The sequence below is a fragment of the Haliotis rubra genome, unplaced genomic scaffold (assembly GCF_003918875.1).
Source record: "Haliotis rubra isolate DU_JTF1 unplaced genomic scaffold, ASM391887v1 Scf1028, whole genome shotgun sequence".
NCBI lineage: Eukaryota > Metazoa > Mollusca > Gastropoda > Lepetellida > Haliotidae > Haliotis > Haliotis rubra.
In genome coordinates this window covers 299,134-319,546 of record NW_025764924.1, presented here as the reverse complement: position 1 = coordinate 319,546, position 20,413 = coordinate 299,134, and positions in this window count along the sequence as shown.

Genomic DNA, 20,413 nt, shown 5'->3' with positions numbered 1-20,413 from the left:
ACATTTTTAGATGACAACTCGTTAACACGTGCTTTTTGTAAATTAAGAATAAATTTGCACAATTTCAAAGTTAATATGTTAAGAAAGAAAAAAGTAGATTTTCAAAATAGCATTTGTAATTACTGCACTAAGGGTCTCATTGAGACCGAAGATCATGTTTTCTTTGTATGTGAATATTATAATGACTTACGTTTGCATTATATTACTCAAGTCACAGATGTATTCCATGGCCAGTTAACTTGACCAAAAATACTAAATTGAAAAAATGAAACTGTTATTAAAATCACTTCTATTTATATACAAAAACTGTTTATGTCAAGAAAATCGTGACTAAAATCTTATTCTTAAAAATCAGTGTAACATAGGCCACATGGCCTACATTACCGAATAAAGCCTGTCTGTGTGTCTGTCGGTTTCTCAAGTTCCTAATTTGGTTCATGTACAAATTGTCTGTTAGGCCTCTCGTGTTGAATAAGGTACATTAATGTAACAGAAATGTCCTTAAATTATAAACTGACCAAAGGTACGGTTGCACGAGCTTCAACAGGTACACATGCACGATTCCCATGACACAAATCTTTCTTCAGAGGAATATTGGAAAAATGTGCCTGAGGTTTGTTTTGAAGGACAAAACAACATTGCATCCTGCTCCATCATGCACGCATACACACAGACACAAGTTATGCACAGACAAGGCGCACATAAGTACTCAGAGCCAACCAGACAAAATTCTACTGTTTCTTAAAGCAGTAATTGTGGTGTGTAGGATCTTTTGACAGTGTCCGCATCGTACAGCATACGAAGAGTGATGCGTCTTGATTCTATAAGGTGAAGTTTGTTGTGGATATGAGTATGGAGCATAAACAGAGTGGCTCTGCAGCTCCGTTAGCCTTACTGACAGTGATGTTCTCGTGATAGTGACATCTGATACAAAAGCAGCCAATGCTTGTAATTTCCGATTGAGACATTGTCATTCGTGTCCTTTTATCCACGTATAGATATTTCTTTATCAAAACATACTTTCTACAAAACAAAGAGGTTCTAATGAAGATGTCAAGCGAGCTGATTCCATCGTTGACGTTGATCATTACACATTCGCCTGAAATGGGATGTCGTGGCTCCCAGAAACATTTCAGCCCGTCTTTCAAAAACATTTGGAAAAAAACATACCAGCATTCCCAATAACATAAAATTGTACAGTTTGCTTATTACCATCCTTTCAGTTTTATATCTAATTGAATTTGCTTGACATTGATTTGATTTGCACGCTTTCACAACTTTTGCAATACAAAGAACATGTTCTTTCTACAAAGATTTCAAAGGGCACCATACGACTCTTGATCAAAAGTTGTTTGATTAGGGTTGCAACATTCAGGACGTCAGCAGAACTTTCAAAACTGTTTATGTCGGAAATATCAAAAATACATAGTTATGTCCGATGTCCTTAATTTGACCTTTGCTATATATCACCATGTTCTTTTTCAAGTGAACATGTGACTTTTCTTGTCACGTGTCTGTGACAGGTACCACTGATGGACAAGGTACGCTCATTGTTTCGTGTTGGTACCATCACGGTTTGATCCTGATATAAACACACATAGTGTTGTCGGAATCGTCCGAATTACTGGCTTTCGGCAGACATATCTTTCCTTAATAATATGAATGTGTGTCGCATATATTTTGACGATCAAGATTCACCTGCAAGAGAGAAGACGGTGGTAATAACCAGCTTTGGTTCCATAAATAGGTGATTGTTCCAGTGTTTTAGATTACAATCCTCAGCCATTGTAAACTGTGAAACCATCTTACATTTAGTAATAATAGAGGCGAAGGCGTTATTTGCACAGCAATGCATTGATGCTTACCTCATGTGATGCAAACTTGATGCGTTGTTTTATATTCTGACTATTTGGTATGTATGTTAGAATATATCGTATCAAGGACACATATTTTTATCAAATGCTCCAAATTTGAATCAGTTCCTACAACAATAACAACCTCCTCCTGCAAAAGCATTTAAAATTCTGCATGATCAGGATATGTGAGACACAGAGTGAGGGAACGAGTAAGATGAACCATCAAATAGATTTAAATGGGGAATTTGAAGAAAGTAGTTTGGGGCATTTCTTATTAATTAGAATAAAATCAAACATAAACCATTAATGCCTTAGCATTTGTTGGGAACAAAACATTGCCCCACTCGACAACACAGTGAATAAAAAAACCCGTTACAGACAATACAATATTGTCATGGTGGCGGACAGAGGCTCAATACAAATTGCGTTCATGTTGTAGTCATGCATGGTGTGTTTATGATATGATTGATTGGTTTGGGAATGTTCAACAAAGATTACAAATAAGACATACTAAGTGGATAAAATATGTTTTAAGATGGCGGGGATTATATAAACGTTTTAGCACTTCTAGGCACTGTTCTTGTTTTTGTCTCACTTCTTTTTGGTCATTGATCTTGTTTTTCTATTGTCGCCATTATTACCCATGTCAGTCTTCCTCTTTGAGTACTACCCTTGTCCCCCTTTTCCAGTAACTACCTTTGCTTTTGTCACCCTTCTTATTTAGTCACTATCGTTGTCACTTCTCTCATCTAGTCACTGCCCTTGTCATTATCACCATTCGTCTTGCTATCCTGCTTCTCTGGTCACTTTTCCTTATCATTGTCACTCCTGACTTATGTTTTTCCGATGCTTTCAACAATTTTCAAACAATACCACGGCGGATAATACTAGAAATGAGCTTCACACTTTGAAACCCTAGGATTCTGCGTGATAAGCAACGAATTTAGCACGACGCTACCCTATCGCCTCCTGATAATAGCTCCTGTCCTCTATTTACCTTACACAATTCCATATATCTCCCAAAGTCCTTGTCGTCATGTTCAGACAGATCTTAATATATTTTGCGTATTTTCAAATGAAAGAGTCCCACTGCGTCCAATTCATCTTTTTAAAGACCAATGTCGTGGGTCAAATGTCTCAGATTTTATTAAACTGATTTGAAATTTTAAAACACATTACAAAAGAGAAAAACGCCCCAGTTGAGGCCGTTGTGCAAATTGGATTCTGATTGATGTCATTAGGATCCATCCCACTGTGAAAATTCCCATTATGAGAGCTGCCACACTCTAACTTAAATCAACTATTTGAAACCGCACTGTTAACTCAAGCCACATGTGATGTTTCGGAACGTGAAATGGTGAAAGAAATATTCACCGGCTCTGCAAGCCTTCTTAACAGACTGATGAATGTAAATAACTTTAAATATATTTTCCCAACAAAGCACAGAAACTTGTATACACACTTATTTGTTGGCACACATTCAGAAGGAAAGACAAGCTGCCAAAGATTAAGGGAGTAAACACCTCCACTGGAAAAATATGCAAATTACGTAAACCATTTCGCCATGTTCAATTCACTTAAGCTGTCTGTATATAAATAACGAATTTTCAAGCTGGCAGATCTGTTTTAATCAAATAGAACCGCGTTATACTGATTCCTAAAACTGTAACTAATTCGCTGGACTTGACTCATGAGGTAATTATGAAAAAGCCACTTTCATATTTCTGCACGTGTTGTTTGTCCTTAGCCATGCTGCCTTGGAATATGTGATAAATATCCTTGTGAAGTGAGGTGATATTTCACGAAGACCAAATTACTGACTTCGTCAAACAGAATAATGCATGAGACTTCTTGCTGAAGCTAAAAACGTTGTAATTAGATTCTTTAATTGCGACTGTAGTCTTTTGAAATTTTAACAAAGAGTGAGGTAATTCCAGTAAGCCTTTCAACAAAACTGAACCTTCTCTCGAAAGGTCATGTCGTTGACGTGCGTTGGAGTTATGACACTACGTCGCTATTACAGATTTGAAACCATGAAAGAAGCGAGTTTGTCCTCATGGGAGAAAGTATCAGTGCGCACATTCGGAATATTTCCAGAAAAAAGTCTTACATTCTATTCTTTTGACTGTGTCTGCACTTGATGTACTGTAGACGACGCACCAAAATGTTGATCAGAAAAACAGCCATGCAAAAATATACAATAAATTCATTATGAACCGCAATGATCTTAATTCGTATCGTATGATTTACAAATTATGATAAAAATACAACAGAGAGAGATCGGGTGATCCTTGCAGTCGGGGCAGTGAGGCTCACGGCCCTTGTCCTCTTTTCTCCTATCCCTGTCAGCGAACAGGACTTTTCCCATAACGCCCAGTCAACAAGTTCTTTTCGGAGAATATGTAGACTCCCCAACACTACAGCCGTCTGCATTACCACGAGTATCAGAAGCGCTATGTTCCAGGAAGCAAACACGAATGGTCTCTGAATGTCAGACATAAGACTGCGTGGTACCACACTAAAGGTATCAAAAACAATGGAGAGTCAGACAACTTAGCACTTGAGAGATGCAACAAAGACATACCATCGAAATTGACTGGAACCTTAACAGAGAAAAAACCTCTGTTGATCCGTGTAAATTCTTGTTAGAATGAGTACAAGCTCCGACCACTCCATAATAAACCGATTAGAAATCAGAAGGCTGTCAGAGGGCACAGCACAGTTGTTTGTCGACTTATGGAAACACAAATACCAATCATTATTGCATATAAGCAAATCGAAAACCAATTTTATTTAGTAATTAGACGGACAAAGAAAACAATCAATATACATTTATACACTGTACATCCTTATCCATAAAAATGTGTATAAGCAAGGAAAATGTCATTTGAAAGATTCTAAATATTTTACTTGATATGGTTAAAAAAACACCCCATTATACTTACAACATTAAGAATACAAGATATTTGCTTATAAATTCTCTTAGAAAAGTCACATCCAAAACAAAGAAGAAAGGCAATGCATTAAGCTATTTTGAAGGAAAATGGGAAAATTAGAATTTTGATCAAGTACAGGTAAATAGCGTGACATTCACTAGATACCGAACCCAATCAGAATTGTAAATATCGTGTGCTACGTCCGCTACTTGATGACTTCATATTGGCACGTACAACTGCATGTGACCACCTTTCTGGACTCCACAGCTTGGTGTGTATGTTTGTTTGTTACCTATATTAATATTACAGATTTCTGTTTATGAACATAAGAATCACCATCTTCTGATTTGAATAAAACGAACTAAAATAAATTAGATGCATGTTTGTTGCATGTACTCTTAAGGTTTAAGGATTATAACGATTGTCATTATATGCATGGATTACAAGACCTTATAATGAAACTTCTGAATTGAATAAAGTACATTAAAATAATATAAACGGGCGTTTGTTGACAACGAATTCCAACTCCTCCTAAGTGAGTGAGCTACGAGTAATTGACGTCATCTATGCAATAGTATGTAAGAGACTATCAAATGCATCATATCTGTTACCTTGATCCAAATGTGCCTCACACTATCAACTTCATCATTTTCACGCCAGTGATTTATTTTGTAACTGACACTAGTGGTCAGACTCGTCGACTTCGTTGACACATGTCATCGTATCTCATTTGCGTGTATCGACGCTCAATCTGTCGATCACTGGATTGTCTGTTCTGGACTCCATTATGTACTAACCGCCGCCATATATCTGGATATTTTCTGCGTGCAGTGTTAAACAACAAATAAACAAAGCAGTAACTGACACTCATGGACCCATATAATCATTTAACGCTTATGTAGTGTGCATCTGTCCTTTATACTGCATCAGAGAGTCTGACTGATTGAAAGACATGCAAATATACATACAAATAGCACTCAAATCTAACTTGAAAGTGCGAAATGCTTATTTCAAAGTTCTACATTTTAGTGCCTAATTATTGGTCTCTCGAAACACCCATAAAACCGTGGATTCAATTTTTGAATTGTTGAACGCTCAAACAGTATCGACATCTAGTGGTGATATAACGTTTCGAATGAGATAGTTTCCATAGAGATATCCCTGAGCTTTTCGAAAAATGTCAGCAGCTGTCATCCTAATGGCGTCACGTGTCTTTCATCTTAAACATCAAAGTTAATTAAACGTCAATTCCATTTAATTTCACTGTGCAACTTACGACCAGTTAAACAAATACACTGACAAAGATGTCTGTTGATATCACATATTTCAAGTTCAATTTTAATCCCAGTCGTAACATACAAGCACGCCTCCGTACAGCCTGTATCTTGAAATATTTCAGTGATAATAATCCAAAAAGTGTTGATGTGCATTTATTAATTTAACTTAAAGTTACACAAATGCGAATACGGGGATGGGGATGAAGAAAAGCAGTCGCTGTGAAAGATTGTGTTCTTAAGGTTTGAATCTTGATTCGGGCCGATCACGTTTCGGTGTGTCAGCACAACATGTTTAAGTTGTGGTATGTTGTCGATTAGCAACCTTGTGATTAAGACTTGCACTAAGGACCAATTCTTCCAGAAATGGCATTCACATGTCGAACTAAACTGAAATGCTAAATTTTGATTTTGTATGAAACTTTGAAATGGAAATTCAGATAAAGCTGCAGGCTTGTGTTTACTGCAGTCCTCGATACATCCCGTCATCAAGGCAGTTGTTAGCGAAGACAGACTTTGGTCATTGGGCCATTTAACTGAGATCGGAGTCATGTAACCCTTTAAAAGTCTAACAACGAAATGTAATGCAACGCATTTCGCCGGGGGAGCCCTGATATCTATATTTGATATATCAAACTTTATACCGCATTCGTCTGGACCCACCAATACAAGGACTGCGGGCAAAGTATTTCATTATTGTAGTTATAAAGTTTGAAACAGAGGCTGGATTCGTTTTCACGGAGGACGATGCATTTCAAAGAAAGTCGATGTGTTGGCTGCAGTGCGTGTAATATATTCATTAACGCAAGTTGCGATCTATATATCTCTTGGACTTGATGCCAGTCTTGGCCCTGCCTGACACATGAAATGTAAAGTTTCGTCAAGAGAAATACGCTACATTTGAAGGTAAACATTAAACAGCTCAAGCATCAGTTGGTATTCAGAAATGGAAGCTTTCGTATTAACGAAAATGTCAAATATCATGCATAAAATATCAAATCATTATTCCTTTCCGTGCAAGAAGGTGCATACAGGTCAGTTTTAAAACATACGTTTGCATTTGATGCGTGATAAGTCGCGGTATTTGTGATGTCATTATTCCGTGTATAAGCTACGATGAAGCTGATAAATGTTTTAACCTCCGAGGTTTAATTCTTAAACCGTCTTCCCTGAAGGTTATTAATCCGTAGATTTGGTTATTAATTCATATATTGCCAATTGTTGTTTTTCTTCTGAGGACATGTACCAGCATATGGGTTCCCTGATATTTTGTGACGCAATATCCCATTCTATATGTGTTCCATTTTCAGGAACAGATCATTCAAGATTATTTTATACGAAGGTTAGCATGACTTTGTCATTAGACAATGGGGGGCTTTTATGCTTAACGCCGCTCTCATCAATATAACGGAGGCCAGTAAACAATGGAGTTTGAACCAGACTATCCAGTGGTTGATATTGTGAGCACTTCCTCGGGGTTCGACGACACGCTACTGACCAACTTTTTTTCGCTCTTATTTTCACACAGTCCTTGTCTTTATCAGGTTTCGATGGATTCTGAGAATTGATAGAAACGTACGGAATGTTTTTCCATGAATTTACGTCGCTCATATTGCATATGCTTCAGGAGTAATTCAACTGTGTAGCAACGTTAATAGCAGGCATGGTGACCCCTTTTTCGGCCCTTGTGAAATCAATAGTGAATTGAAAGGGTATGTTGTATCAGGGCAGCACATCAAATTCTATTCAACGTTCAAGTAGTGGAACACTTTTTATGGATAGACAACTTCTTTGTTGCAGTAGTAGTTGCGACGTTTCGGTGTAGATCCTAACACAGTTATCAAGCAAATGAGAGCGAATGATCATTTGCTTCATAATGGTGTTAGGATCTACACTGAAAGGTCGCAACTACTTCAGCAACAAATAAGTTGTCTATCCATAAAAAGTGTTCCACTTCATCATACTAGCTTATAACTGCCACTTGAGGAAGTTAAACGTTCACGTACACGAAATATTTGCAAAGCATGGATAAGCAAAATGTAGTATTGATACGATGTCTAGAAAATACATGTGATGCTAAAAGTAAATGTGCAGTTTTCATAATTGTAACATTTGTGATTTTTCAAGGGTTAGATTCAGAAACCTTGTTAGCATCTGCACAAAGCGGCTAAAGTGCAATTTTAAAATGGGTCTCTGAGATATGAAATATTTCTGAGAATGAATTAGACCTTATGAATGGCTGATTGCCTGAGCCAGAGATATCGCCGATCAGCCAAGCTGAGCCTGTTTACCTCGAATACTACCAGGCCCTCACGAACTATTTCCAAACCCGTATCCCAAGGACGTGTCTCTAATCTTCATTATGTTTTCTTGGAATTCAGCATCGCATTGGAACCTACCTTATAGTATTTTAAGCAGCCTGTTTAGGTGACACCAAAATATTCTCCAACGAATAAAAGATGAAATACAAACACGGTTCAGCGATTTGGTAAAGCCTGTTGGACGTAATGTTCGTGATGAACCGTAGGGGCATTTACCCATTAAGCCCATGTGCACGAGATGCTTGGAAATATCTGTTCGGATGTATCGTGCCAGGATTGCTGCTACGTTGGATCACATCAGTTGAATGCGTCTATTTCCCACAGCAGCAAAGATCTTGGTAGGCAGATGTATCAACCAAGTTAGCGAGCCTGCCCAACCTTTCCCGTTATTCGTCTCTTACGACAAGTATAGGTTGATGAAGATTAGTTCTAACCCGAAACTTAAATGGTCATTTGCTTATTCACTACTCTCCAATGTAGATATGTTCAACATACAAAACCACAGTGACCTCGTGCTTTTAGAGTTTATGTAGACATAAAACTTTCAGGATATCCTATTTAGCGAGGACATCAACGGAAGCAACTTCGTCAATGTATATATACATGTCGCAAATGGCTAGAAAACTCTCTGTGGGATAACTACTGCAGAGTTTAGATTTATAGACTCTTGCCATTACTAGAGCCTATCTGTGCAGTACCTCTATTTCTGGTTGGTAATTAATGAGTAGGCGATTCCTACTATTCCCGGACATAATACTTCATCATGGGTCTCTTTGCCCTCAGAAGGTCGCACTAGGAGTCATTTCTTGTGAATGTATGGTGCGGCTGTACTTCCAGTCTCCTTAACGTTGCGATATTGTGAGACCATCATTCTTTAGTTGGAGGAAGTCTGATATGTCTTGTTATTTCCTACAATTATGAGATACAAAATTCAAATATATTGTTCTCAAAATCCTGGAATGTTCTTATTTCTTAAGATGTTATTTGTCCTCTTGCTGATTGCTGATCACGGTCGGTTCAACCAAGAATTGGTGGCTTCAAGCATGGTATCAGCATGTGATGGAATGGGTGCGTTCTCTGAGTGCTCATGAAAATTAGAACATTCAAACATTCCAAGAATGGAGAAATCTTACATCGTTATATTTCAAAATTGTAGGTATTAACGTCTCAAGAACCACCTCCTACCAGATGTGCGAAAGGAGTTTTGTGCTTTTGAAGTAAACATTAAGGTGCTCTGCCACGTTTAGAAACACTTCAGCTGTATTGCGGTGGGGGATGAGAGATAATAGCCTTCAAGCATTGTAAACATTAAGGTAACATCCAGCAGAAACAGAGAATACAGTCTGGTTCACGGAAATAAAAAGGAGCCATTAGGGAACTTGCAAGAATATATACTAACATTTAGCTCATCCAAATTTGAGGCATAATGAGTATTTGTGGATTAAAGTAATTTTCTCATGTTAAATACAAAAGATACCATGACCTCAATAACCATTTGAACTGAAATTAGCCTGCGGTAAAGTAATATTCAGGTACCCGTTCATGCATATATGTGTATACCATCTTCCTCCACAAACATGTCCGATGAGAAGGTTCTAAAATCTGTTACCTCCTAGCGTCAGGACTGAAGTATTTGGTTAAACGCTGATTTGTTTAACGACTAGATTGTCGGCCTTCGTGCTTGTTAAAAGACCCGCGGTTTTCTTACAACAGTCAGCCAGGCGTATCAGCCCTGAGCTCGAATGATCCCAAAACCGACCTTCCCTATATATCAGTCTCCCTCAGTGAGTATGAGCATGTTTATGCGCCGTCAGATACCTGACCTGGACTGGCAAACAAACATCTAAAATTAATCTAGAGAGAGATTAATGCCACATGTCTCTTGCCCCTGACACACAGTATCCGAAATTGGTCTGTGGTTTTATTGGATTGATGTTGGCACAATTAATAGGAAATTCCTCCACAGGCTTGCTAACATTGGCAGATCTGTACAATTGTCTCATTGTGGGCCGTTTAGGGTACCGATCCTCTTTGACTGATCAGTTCACGGCACCAATGGTTATTGCTCAGAAGACCATGTCGAGAGCCTTGAAAAAGTTTGAGAGCAGATAAGTGCCTGAATACCGAGTAGAGATAACGACCAAGCCTGAATGATGGCAATTGAAAATATTTTTCGAATACAGTAAAAGCCAATAATTTACAGCCGAGTTGCATTTCTTAGCTATTATGTTCTGGTCTGAACATGGTATCATTATGGATTACTGGCTTTCATCATATTCATTGGTCTGTTAGCACTATGCTCTTATTGAGTCAAAATTGACCCTGGTGGACTTCTTCGTCGTTGTAAGTTTACTGTTTACAGTAAGAAGAGTTGTTGAGTAGACAGATTTGGTTACAATAAGAAGGGTCAATGAAAGGTTTAATGTACATGCAATATGCATCACTGCTTATTACATTTATCCATTTGCATCACATCAAGACATACTTAATATGTTCTTCTGTTGTCGGAAATTACTTCTTATTATTTTATAGTGTTTTGTATTTTTTTGTACAAAATGGGGATTGACGTTGAATATGCAGAAATCCAAAATCGTTGTATTCAGTAAAGGTGGATATTTACGTTCATATGAAAAATGGTACTACAGTGGATCCCAAATAGAAACTGTCGTATTATAGGTACCATCAAGGCTTGTGTATTATTTTACACCCAAACTAGTGTGGACAAGATCGAGACAGGTGTTAGCACAACAGGCGGAGAAAGTATGTCTACACATATACAGACTTCACTATATGTGTGGCGGATTACAGATCACCACTGCAATAAGGATTTTCGACAGCATGGTCCTTCCAATACTTACATACGGCGCCGAGCTCTGGGGATATGAGGTGGTAGAACAAATTGAGAGGGTACTGACAAAATTCATTAAACGAATTCTACATCTGCCTTTGACAACCTGCAATGATGCGGTGCTCGGTGAAAGTGGACGACCTCTATTATATGTTTCTTATGTAACTAAATGTGTTAAATATTGGGCCAAAATAATCAACATGAATAACGACAGATTACCGAAGCAAACCTATCTTATGCTATATGGATTAGACAACGTCAACAGATCTTCTTGGGCCACAAAAATCAAACATATCTTATTCCAGTTTGGATTCGGGTATGCTTGGGTTATGCAAGATATTGGACATATTGATATTTTCATGTCTGAGTTCAAACAAAGAGTGTCTGACTACGACATTCAACGATGGCAGGCTTCAATAGCATCTAACTCCAATTTGACAGCTTATTCAACTTACAAAACAGTTCTGCATGCGGAGTCCTATCTCTCACAAATCAGTTCCGCGCCATTGAAGCAAGCGTTAACCTGATTCAGATGTGGCTGCCACCAGCTAATGATCGAAATGCGGAGACGTTTGGGCATAGACATCGAGAACCGTTTATGTAGATACTGCCTTCGATATAATATCCAGCTTGTCGAAAACGAGTACCATTTTATCCTTGTCTGCTGTGCCTTCACCGACTTAAGAAAGCAATATATTGAGTATAAATACTATAGTAACCCCTCATTTGAAACATTTGTTCGACTTATGTCTTCAAATCATCAACTTACTTCTGTGAATTTGTCTAAATACATATATTTTGCTTTGAAATTCTATGAATCACTCCATTTGTAATCACAATATTGAAATGTTTTGTACTGTGGGCCTGTGGCCTAGAAGAACGTAAATAAAACGACTCTAATAGTGTTTTGTAGCTATCTCGAACGTTAGACAGGGACACAAGTACAAACCTTCAGGTCTTTCACAGTTTGATATGATGCGGCCGGGGATCGAAACCGACATATCTGGACAGGATAATCACGTCATTCATTTATTCCACGCTTTTACGTCTATATCCAATTTTATGTCACAAACTGTATAATTCCTATAATTGCATAAATACTGTTTATTTCTCCTTCTTTGTAAATTAATCTAGGTGGAGATATTAAAACTACAGAGTAAGAGATTTCTATGCTGCCTGGAACACGGTGTCTATGTTGGTCCTAAAGGTCACACTCTTCATGTAAGTCACGAACAAAGCATAGATGTGTCCATTACATGTATACAGAATTGGATCTTGGATTCGAACCTTCTACTAGATACATGGTTATGTGTACAACGTCTTCAGAAAACCACACTGTACTTCTACAACTACAATTTTATACGTGTGTGAGTTTATACATTTGTGTGCCACGTATCCGACAATACAAAACATCAATTCAAGACAATAAACGGTCTTCATTATCCACGTGAAGGCCCATTTGGCGTAAAGGGTAAAGTAACTGGGAAAACTATATAAATAGATCACTGAAATTGGAATGAAGTGTTTGCTAAAACTACCTCGTTCTTTAATACAAATAGTTCCGCGGATAAATCCTATGTTTTCTTCACATTAACTTCATTATAGATGAATATCACAAGTAGGCACAGTTTAGATCAATGGAAGGGTGAGTATGATTAACGTAGATGTATACAGAATGATACTTTCCCTCAGATGGGAGATGAACCAACATCTGGCTGAGACAGAAAACTCTTGAGGAATTAAATAGTCTTCGTATTGCTATACCAACAGACGGTTTCTCAAGTTCCTAATTGGGTTCATGTACAAATTGTCTGTTATGCCTCTCGTGTTGAATCAGGTACATTAATGTAACAGAAATGTCACTCCGTTTATGTACAACACTCTGTCAATAAATTTGCGTAAGTGTTTAACAAAGTACAGGCTGTTTCAGGTCCTTAAATTATAAACTGACCCAAGGTTGCACGAGCTCCATCAGATACAGATACACGATTCCCATGACACAAATATTTTTTCTGACGAACATTGAATAATATGTGCCTGAGGTTTGCCCTGAACGACAAAACAACATTTCATCCTGCTCCATCTTGCACGCATACACACAGACACAAGTTATGCACTGACAAGGCGTACAAAAGTACTCAGAGACGACTGAACAAAATTGTTCTGCTTCTTAAAGCAGTAATATTGGTGTATAGGATCTATTGTACAGTGTCCGCATCGTACACCATACGAAGAGTGATGCGTCTTGATTCTATAAGGTAAAGTTTGTTATGGATACGAGTATGGAGCAGTATCAGAGTGACTTTGTAGGTCCGTTAGCCTTACTGACAATGATGTTCTCGTGATAGTGACATCTGATACAAAAAGCAATCAACGCTTGCAATTTTCGATTGAGACATTGTCATTCGTGTCCTTTTATCCACGTATAGATATTTCTTTATCAAAACATATTTTCTACAAAACAAAGACGTTCTAATTAAGATGTCAAGCGAGCTAATTCCATTGGAGTTGGATCATTCATTCACCTGAAATGGGATGTCGTGGCTCCCAAAAACATTTCATCCCGACTTTCAAAAACATTTTTAAAAAAAACATACCAGCATACCCAAAAACATAAAATTGTACAGTTTGCTTATTACCATCCTTTCAGTTTTATATCTAATTGGACTTGCTTGATTTGATTTGCACCCTTTCACAACTTTTGCAATACAAAGAACATGTTCTTTCTACAAAGATTCCAAAGGGCACCATAAGACTCTTGATCAAAAGTTGTTTGATCAGGGTTGCAACATTCAGGACGTCAGCAGAACTTTCAAAACTGTTTATGTCGGAAATAAAAAAATACATAGTTATGTCCGATGTCTTTAATTTGACCTTTACTATATATCACCATGTTCTTTTTCAAGTCAACATGTGACTTTTCTTGTCACGTGTCAGTGACAGGTACCACTGATGGACAAGGTACGCTCATTGTTTCGTATTAGTACCATCACGGTTTGATCCTGATATAACACACATAGTGTAATCGGAATCGTTCGAATTACTTGGCTTTCGGCAGACATATCTTTCCTTAATAATATGAATGTGTGTCACATATATTTTGACGATCAAGATTCACCTGCAGGAGATAAGACGGTGGTAATAGCCAGCTTTGGTTCCATAAATAGGTGATTGTTCCAGTGTTTTAGATTTCAACCCTCAGTCATTGTAAACTGTGAAACCATCGTACATTTAGTAATAATAGAGGCGAAGGCGTTATTTGCACAGCAATTCATTAATGCTTACCTCATGTGATGCAAACTTGATGCGTTGTTTTATATTCTGACTATTTGGTATGTATGTATGTATGTTAGAATATATCGTATCAAGGACACATACTGTTATCAAATGCTCCAAATTTAAATTAGTTCCTACAACAATAACAACCTCCTCCTGAAAAAGCATTTAAAATTCTGCATGATCAGGATATGTAAGACACAGAGTGAGGGAACGAGTAAGATGAACCATCAAATAGATTTAAATGGGGAATTCGAAGAAAGAAGTTTGGGGCATTTCTTATGAATTAGAATAAATTCAAACATAAACCGTTAATGCCTTAGCATTTGTTGGGAACAAAACATTGCCTCACTCGACACCACAGTGAATAAGGAACAACGTTACAGACAATACAATATTGTCATGGTGACGGACAGAGGCTCAATACAAATTGCGTTCATGTTGTAGCCATGCATGTTGTAGTCAGTTTATGATATGATTGATTGGTTTGGGGTTGTTCAACAAAGATTACAAATAAAACATACTAAATGGATAAAATATGTTTTAAGATGGCGGGGATTAAATAAACGTTTTAACACTTCTGGACACTGTTCTTGTTTTTGTCACACTTCTTTTTGGTCATTGATCTTGTTTTTCTTTTGTCGCCATTATTGTCCATGTCAATCGTCCTCTTTAAATACTACCCCTGTCCCCCTTTTCCAGTAACTACCTTTGCTTATTTAGTCACTGTCGTTGTCGTTGTCACTTCTCTCATCTAGTCACTGCCCTTGTCATTATCACCATTCGTCTTGCTATCCTCCTTCTCTAGTCACTTCCCTTATCATTGTCACTCCTGACTTATGTTTTTCCGATGCTTTTAACAATTTTCCAGCAATACCACGGCGGGTGATACAAGGAATGAGCTTCACACTTTGAAACCCTAGGATTCTGCGTGATAAGCAACGAATTTAGCACGAGGATACCCTATCGACCCCTGATAATAGCTCCTGTCGTCTGTTTACCTTACACAATTCCATATATCTCCCAAATTCCGTGTTGTCGAATTCAGACAGATTTTTTGTCTTAATAATTGCATTTAGCGTATTTTCAAATGAAAGAGTCCCACTGCGTCCAATTCATTTTTTACAAGACCAAAGTCGTGGGTCAAATGTCTCAGATTTTATTAAACTGATTTGAAATTTTAAAACACATTACAAAAGAGAAAAACGCCCCAGTTGAGGCCGTTGTGCAAATTGGATTCTGATTGATGTCATTAGGATCCATCCCACTGTGAAAATTCCCATTATGAAAGCTGCCACACTCTAACTTAAATCAAATATTTGAAACCGCACTGTTAACTCAAGCCACATGTGATGTTTCAGAACGTGAAATGGTGAAAGAAATATTCACCGGCTCTGCAAGCCTTCTTAACAGACATGGATGTAAATAACTTTAAATATATTTTCCCAACAAAGCACAGAAACTTGTATACACACTTGTTTGTTGGCACAGATTCAGAGGGACAGACAAGCTGCCAAAGATTAAGGGAGTAAACACCTCCACTGGAAAAATGTTCAAATTACGTAAACCATTTCGCCATGTTCAATACACTTGAGCTGTCTGTATATAAATGACGAATTTTCAAGCTGGCAGATCTGTTTTAATCAAACACAACAGCGTTATACTGATTCCTAAAACTGTAACTAATTAGCTGGACTGGACTCATGAGGTAATCATGAAAAAGCCACTTTCATATTTCTGCACGTGTTGTTTGTCCTTAGCCATGCTGCCTTGGAATATGTGATAAACATCCTTGTGAAGTGAGGTGATATTTCACGAAGACCAAATTACTCAGCACGCCTCCGTACAGCTTGTATCTTGAAATATTTCAGTGAAAAGAATCCATAAAGTGTTGATGTACATTTATTTATTCAACTTAAAGTTACATAAATGCGAAAACGGGAACGGGGGTGAGGAAAAGCAGGCGCTGTGAAAGATTCTGTTCTATAGGTTTGAAGCCTGATTCGGGCTGATCATGTTTCGCGGTGTCACCAAAATGTTTTCAAGTTGTGTTTTGTTGTCGATTAGCAACCTAATGATTAAGACTTGCGCTAAGGACCAATTCTTCCAGAAATGGCATTCACATGTCGAACTAAACTGAAATGCTAAATTTTGATTTTGTATGAAACTTTGAAATGGAAATTCAGATAAAGCTGCAGGCTTGTGTATACTGCAGTCCTCGATAAATCCCGTCATCAAGGCAGTTGCTAGTGAAGACAGACTTTGGTCATTGGGCCATTTAACTGCAATCGGATTCATGTAACCCTTTAAAAGTCTAACAACGAAATGTAATGCAACGCATTTCGTCGGGGGAGCCCTCATATTTATATTTGATATATCAAACTTTATACCGCATTCGTCTGGACCCACCAATACAAGGACTGTTGGCAAAGTATTTCATTATTTTAGTTATAAAGTTTGAAACAGAGGCTGGATTCGTTTTCACGGAGGACGATGCATTTCAAAAAAAGTCGATGTGTTGGCTGCAGTGCATGTAATATATTCATTAACGCAAGTTACGATCTATATATCTCTTGGACTTGATGCCAGTCTTGGCCCTACCTGACACATGAAATGCAAAGTTTCGTCAAGAGAAATACGCTACATTTGAAGGGAAACATTAAACTGCTCAAGCATCAGTTGGTATTCAGAAATGGAAGCTTTCGTATTAACGAAAATGTCAAATATCATGCATAAAATATCAAATCATTATTCCTTTCCGTGCAAGAAAGTGCATACAGGTCAGTTTTAAAACATACGTTTGCATTTGATGCGCGATAAGTCGCGGTATTTGTGATGTCATCATTCCGTGTTTAAGCTACGATGAAGCTGATAAATGTTTTAACCTCCGAGGTTAAATTCTCAAACCGTCTTCCCGGAAGGTTATTAATCCGTAGATTTGGTTATTAATTCATATATTGCCAATTGTTGTTTTTCTTCTGAGGACCTGTAGCAGCATATGGGTTCCCTGATATTTTGTGACGCAATATCCCATTCTGTATGTGTTCAATTTTCAAGAACAGAGCATTCAAGATTATTTTATACGAAGCTAGCACGACTTTGTCATTATACAATGGGGACTTTAATGCTTAACGCCGCTCTCATCAATATAATGGAGGCCAGTAAACAATGGAGTTTGAACCAGACTTTCCAGTGGTTGATATTGTGAGCACTTCCTCGGGGTTCGGCGACACGATACTGACCAGCTTTATTTCGCTCTTGTTTTCACACAGTCCTTGTCTTTATCAGGTTTCGATGGATTCTGAGAATTGATAGAAACGTATGGAATGTTTTCCATGAATTTACGTCGCTCATATTGCATATGCTTCAGGAGTAATTCAACTGTGTAGCAAGGTTAATAGCAGGCATGGTGACCCCTTTTCGGCCCTTGTGAAATCAATAGTGTATTTAAAGTGTATGTTGTAACAGGGCAGCACATCTAATGCTATTCAACGTTCACGTAGTGGAACACTTTTTATGGATAGACAACTTCTTTGTTGCAGTAGTAGTTGCAACGTTTCGGTGTAGATCCTAACACCGTTATCAAGCAAATGAGAGCGAATGATCATTTGCTTGATAACGGTGTTAGGATCTACACTGAAACGTCGCAACTACTACTGCAACAAAGAAGTTGTCTATCCATAAAAAGTGTTCCACTTCATCATACCAGCTTCTAACTGCCACTTGAGGAAGTTAAACTTTCACATACACGAAATATTCGGGAAGCATGGATAAGCAAAATATAGTATTGATACGATGTCTAGAAACACATGTGATGCTAAAAGTAAATGTGCAGTTTTCACAATCGCAACATCTGTGAATTTTCAAGGGTTAGATTCAGAGTCTTGGGAGAAACCTTGGGAGCATCTGCACAAAGCGACTAAAATGCAATTCAAAATGGGTCTCTGAGATTTGAAATATTCTGAGAATGAATTAGACCTTATGAATGGCTGATTGCCTGAGCCAGAGATATCGCCGATCAGCCAAACTGAGCCTGTTTACCTCAAATACCACAGGCCCTCACGAACTATTTTTCAAACCCGGTATCCCAAAGACGTGTCTCTAATCTTCATGATTTCTTGGAATTCAGCATCGCATTGGAACCTACCTTATAGTATTTTAAGTAGCCTGTTTAGGTGACACCAAAATATTCTCCAACGAATGAAAGTTGAAATACAAACACGGTTCAGCGATTTGGTAAAGCCTGTTGGACGTCATTTTCGTGATGAACCGGATGTATCGTGCCAGGATTGTTGCTACGTTGGATCACATCAGTTGAATGCATCTATTTCCCACAGCAGCAAAGATCTTGGTAGGCAGATGTATCAACCAAGTTAGCGAGCCTGCCCAACCTTTCCCGTTGGTCGCCTCTTACGACAAGTATAGGTTGATGAAGATTAGTTCTAACCCGAAACTTAAATGGTCATATGCTTATTCACTACTCTCCAATGTAGATTTGTTCAACATACAAAACCACAGTGACCTCATGCTTTTAGAGTTTATGTAGATATAAAACTTCCAGGATATCCTATTTAGCGAGGACATCACTTCGGACAGCGACTTCGTCAATGTATATATACATGTCGCAAATGGCGAGAAAACTCTCTGTGGGATAATTACTGCAGGGCTTAGATTTATAGACTCTTGCCATTACTAGAGCCTACCTGTGCAGTACCATTATTTCTGGTTGGTAATTAATGAGTAGGCGATTCCCACTAGGTATTCCCGGACATAATACTACATCATGGGTCTCTTTGCCCTCAGAAGGTCGCACTAGGAGTCATCTCTTCTGAATGTATGGTGCGGCTGTATTTCCAGTCTTCTTAACGTTGCGATATTGCGAGACCATCATTCTTTAGTTGGAGGAAGTCTGATATGTCTTGTTATTTCCCAGTGTGTGCTCATGAAAATTAGAACATTCAAACATTCCAAGAATGGAGAAATCTTACATCGTTATATTTCAAAATTGTAGGTATTAACGTCTCCAGTACCACCTCCTCACAGATGTGTGAAAGGAGTTTTGTGCATTTTCGAAGGAAACATTAAGGTGTTCCGCCACGTTTTAAACACTTCAGCTGTATTGCGGTGGAGGATGAGAGGTAATAGACTTCATGCATTGTAAACATTAAGCCAACATCCATCAGAAACAGAGAATACAGTCTGGTGCACGGAAATAAGAAAGGAGCCGTCAGGGAACTAGCAAGAATATATACTAACATTTAGGTCAAAGGTCAATGTAGAAAGGTTTAATGTACATGCAATATGCATCACTACTTATTACACTTATCCATTTGCATCACAGCAAGTATACTTAATATTTTCTTCTGTTGTCGGAAATTACTTCTTATTCCTAATATTCCTATAATTACATAAATACTATTTATTCCTCCCTGTTTACAAATTAATCTAGGGGGAGATATTAAACCTACAGAGTATGAGATTTCTATGCTGCCTGGAACAGGGTGCCTATGTTGGTCCTGAAGGTCAAACACTTGATGTAAGTCACGAACAAAGCACAGCTATATGTGACCCTTACATGCATTTAGAATTGGATCTTAGATTCGAACTTTCTACCAGATACATGGTCATGTGTACAAATTTAACCACTCTGTACTTCTACAGAAAAGTCACATCCAAAAAGAATGAAGAAAGGCAATACACTCAGCTATTTTGAAAAAGAAAATGGGAAAATTTGAATTTTGATCAAGTACAGTTACCCCAGGAAAAAAGCGTGACATTCACTAGATACCGAACCCAATTAGATTTGTAAATATAGTATGCTACGTCCGCGATTAGATGACTTCATATTGGCACGTGCAACTGCATGTGATCAACTTTCTGGACTTCACAACCTGGTGTGTAC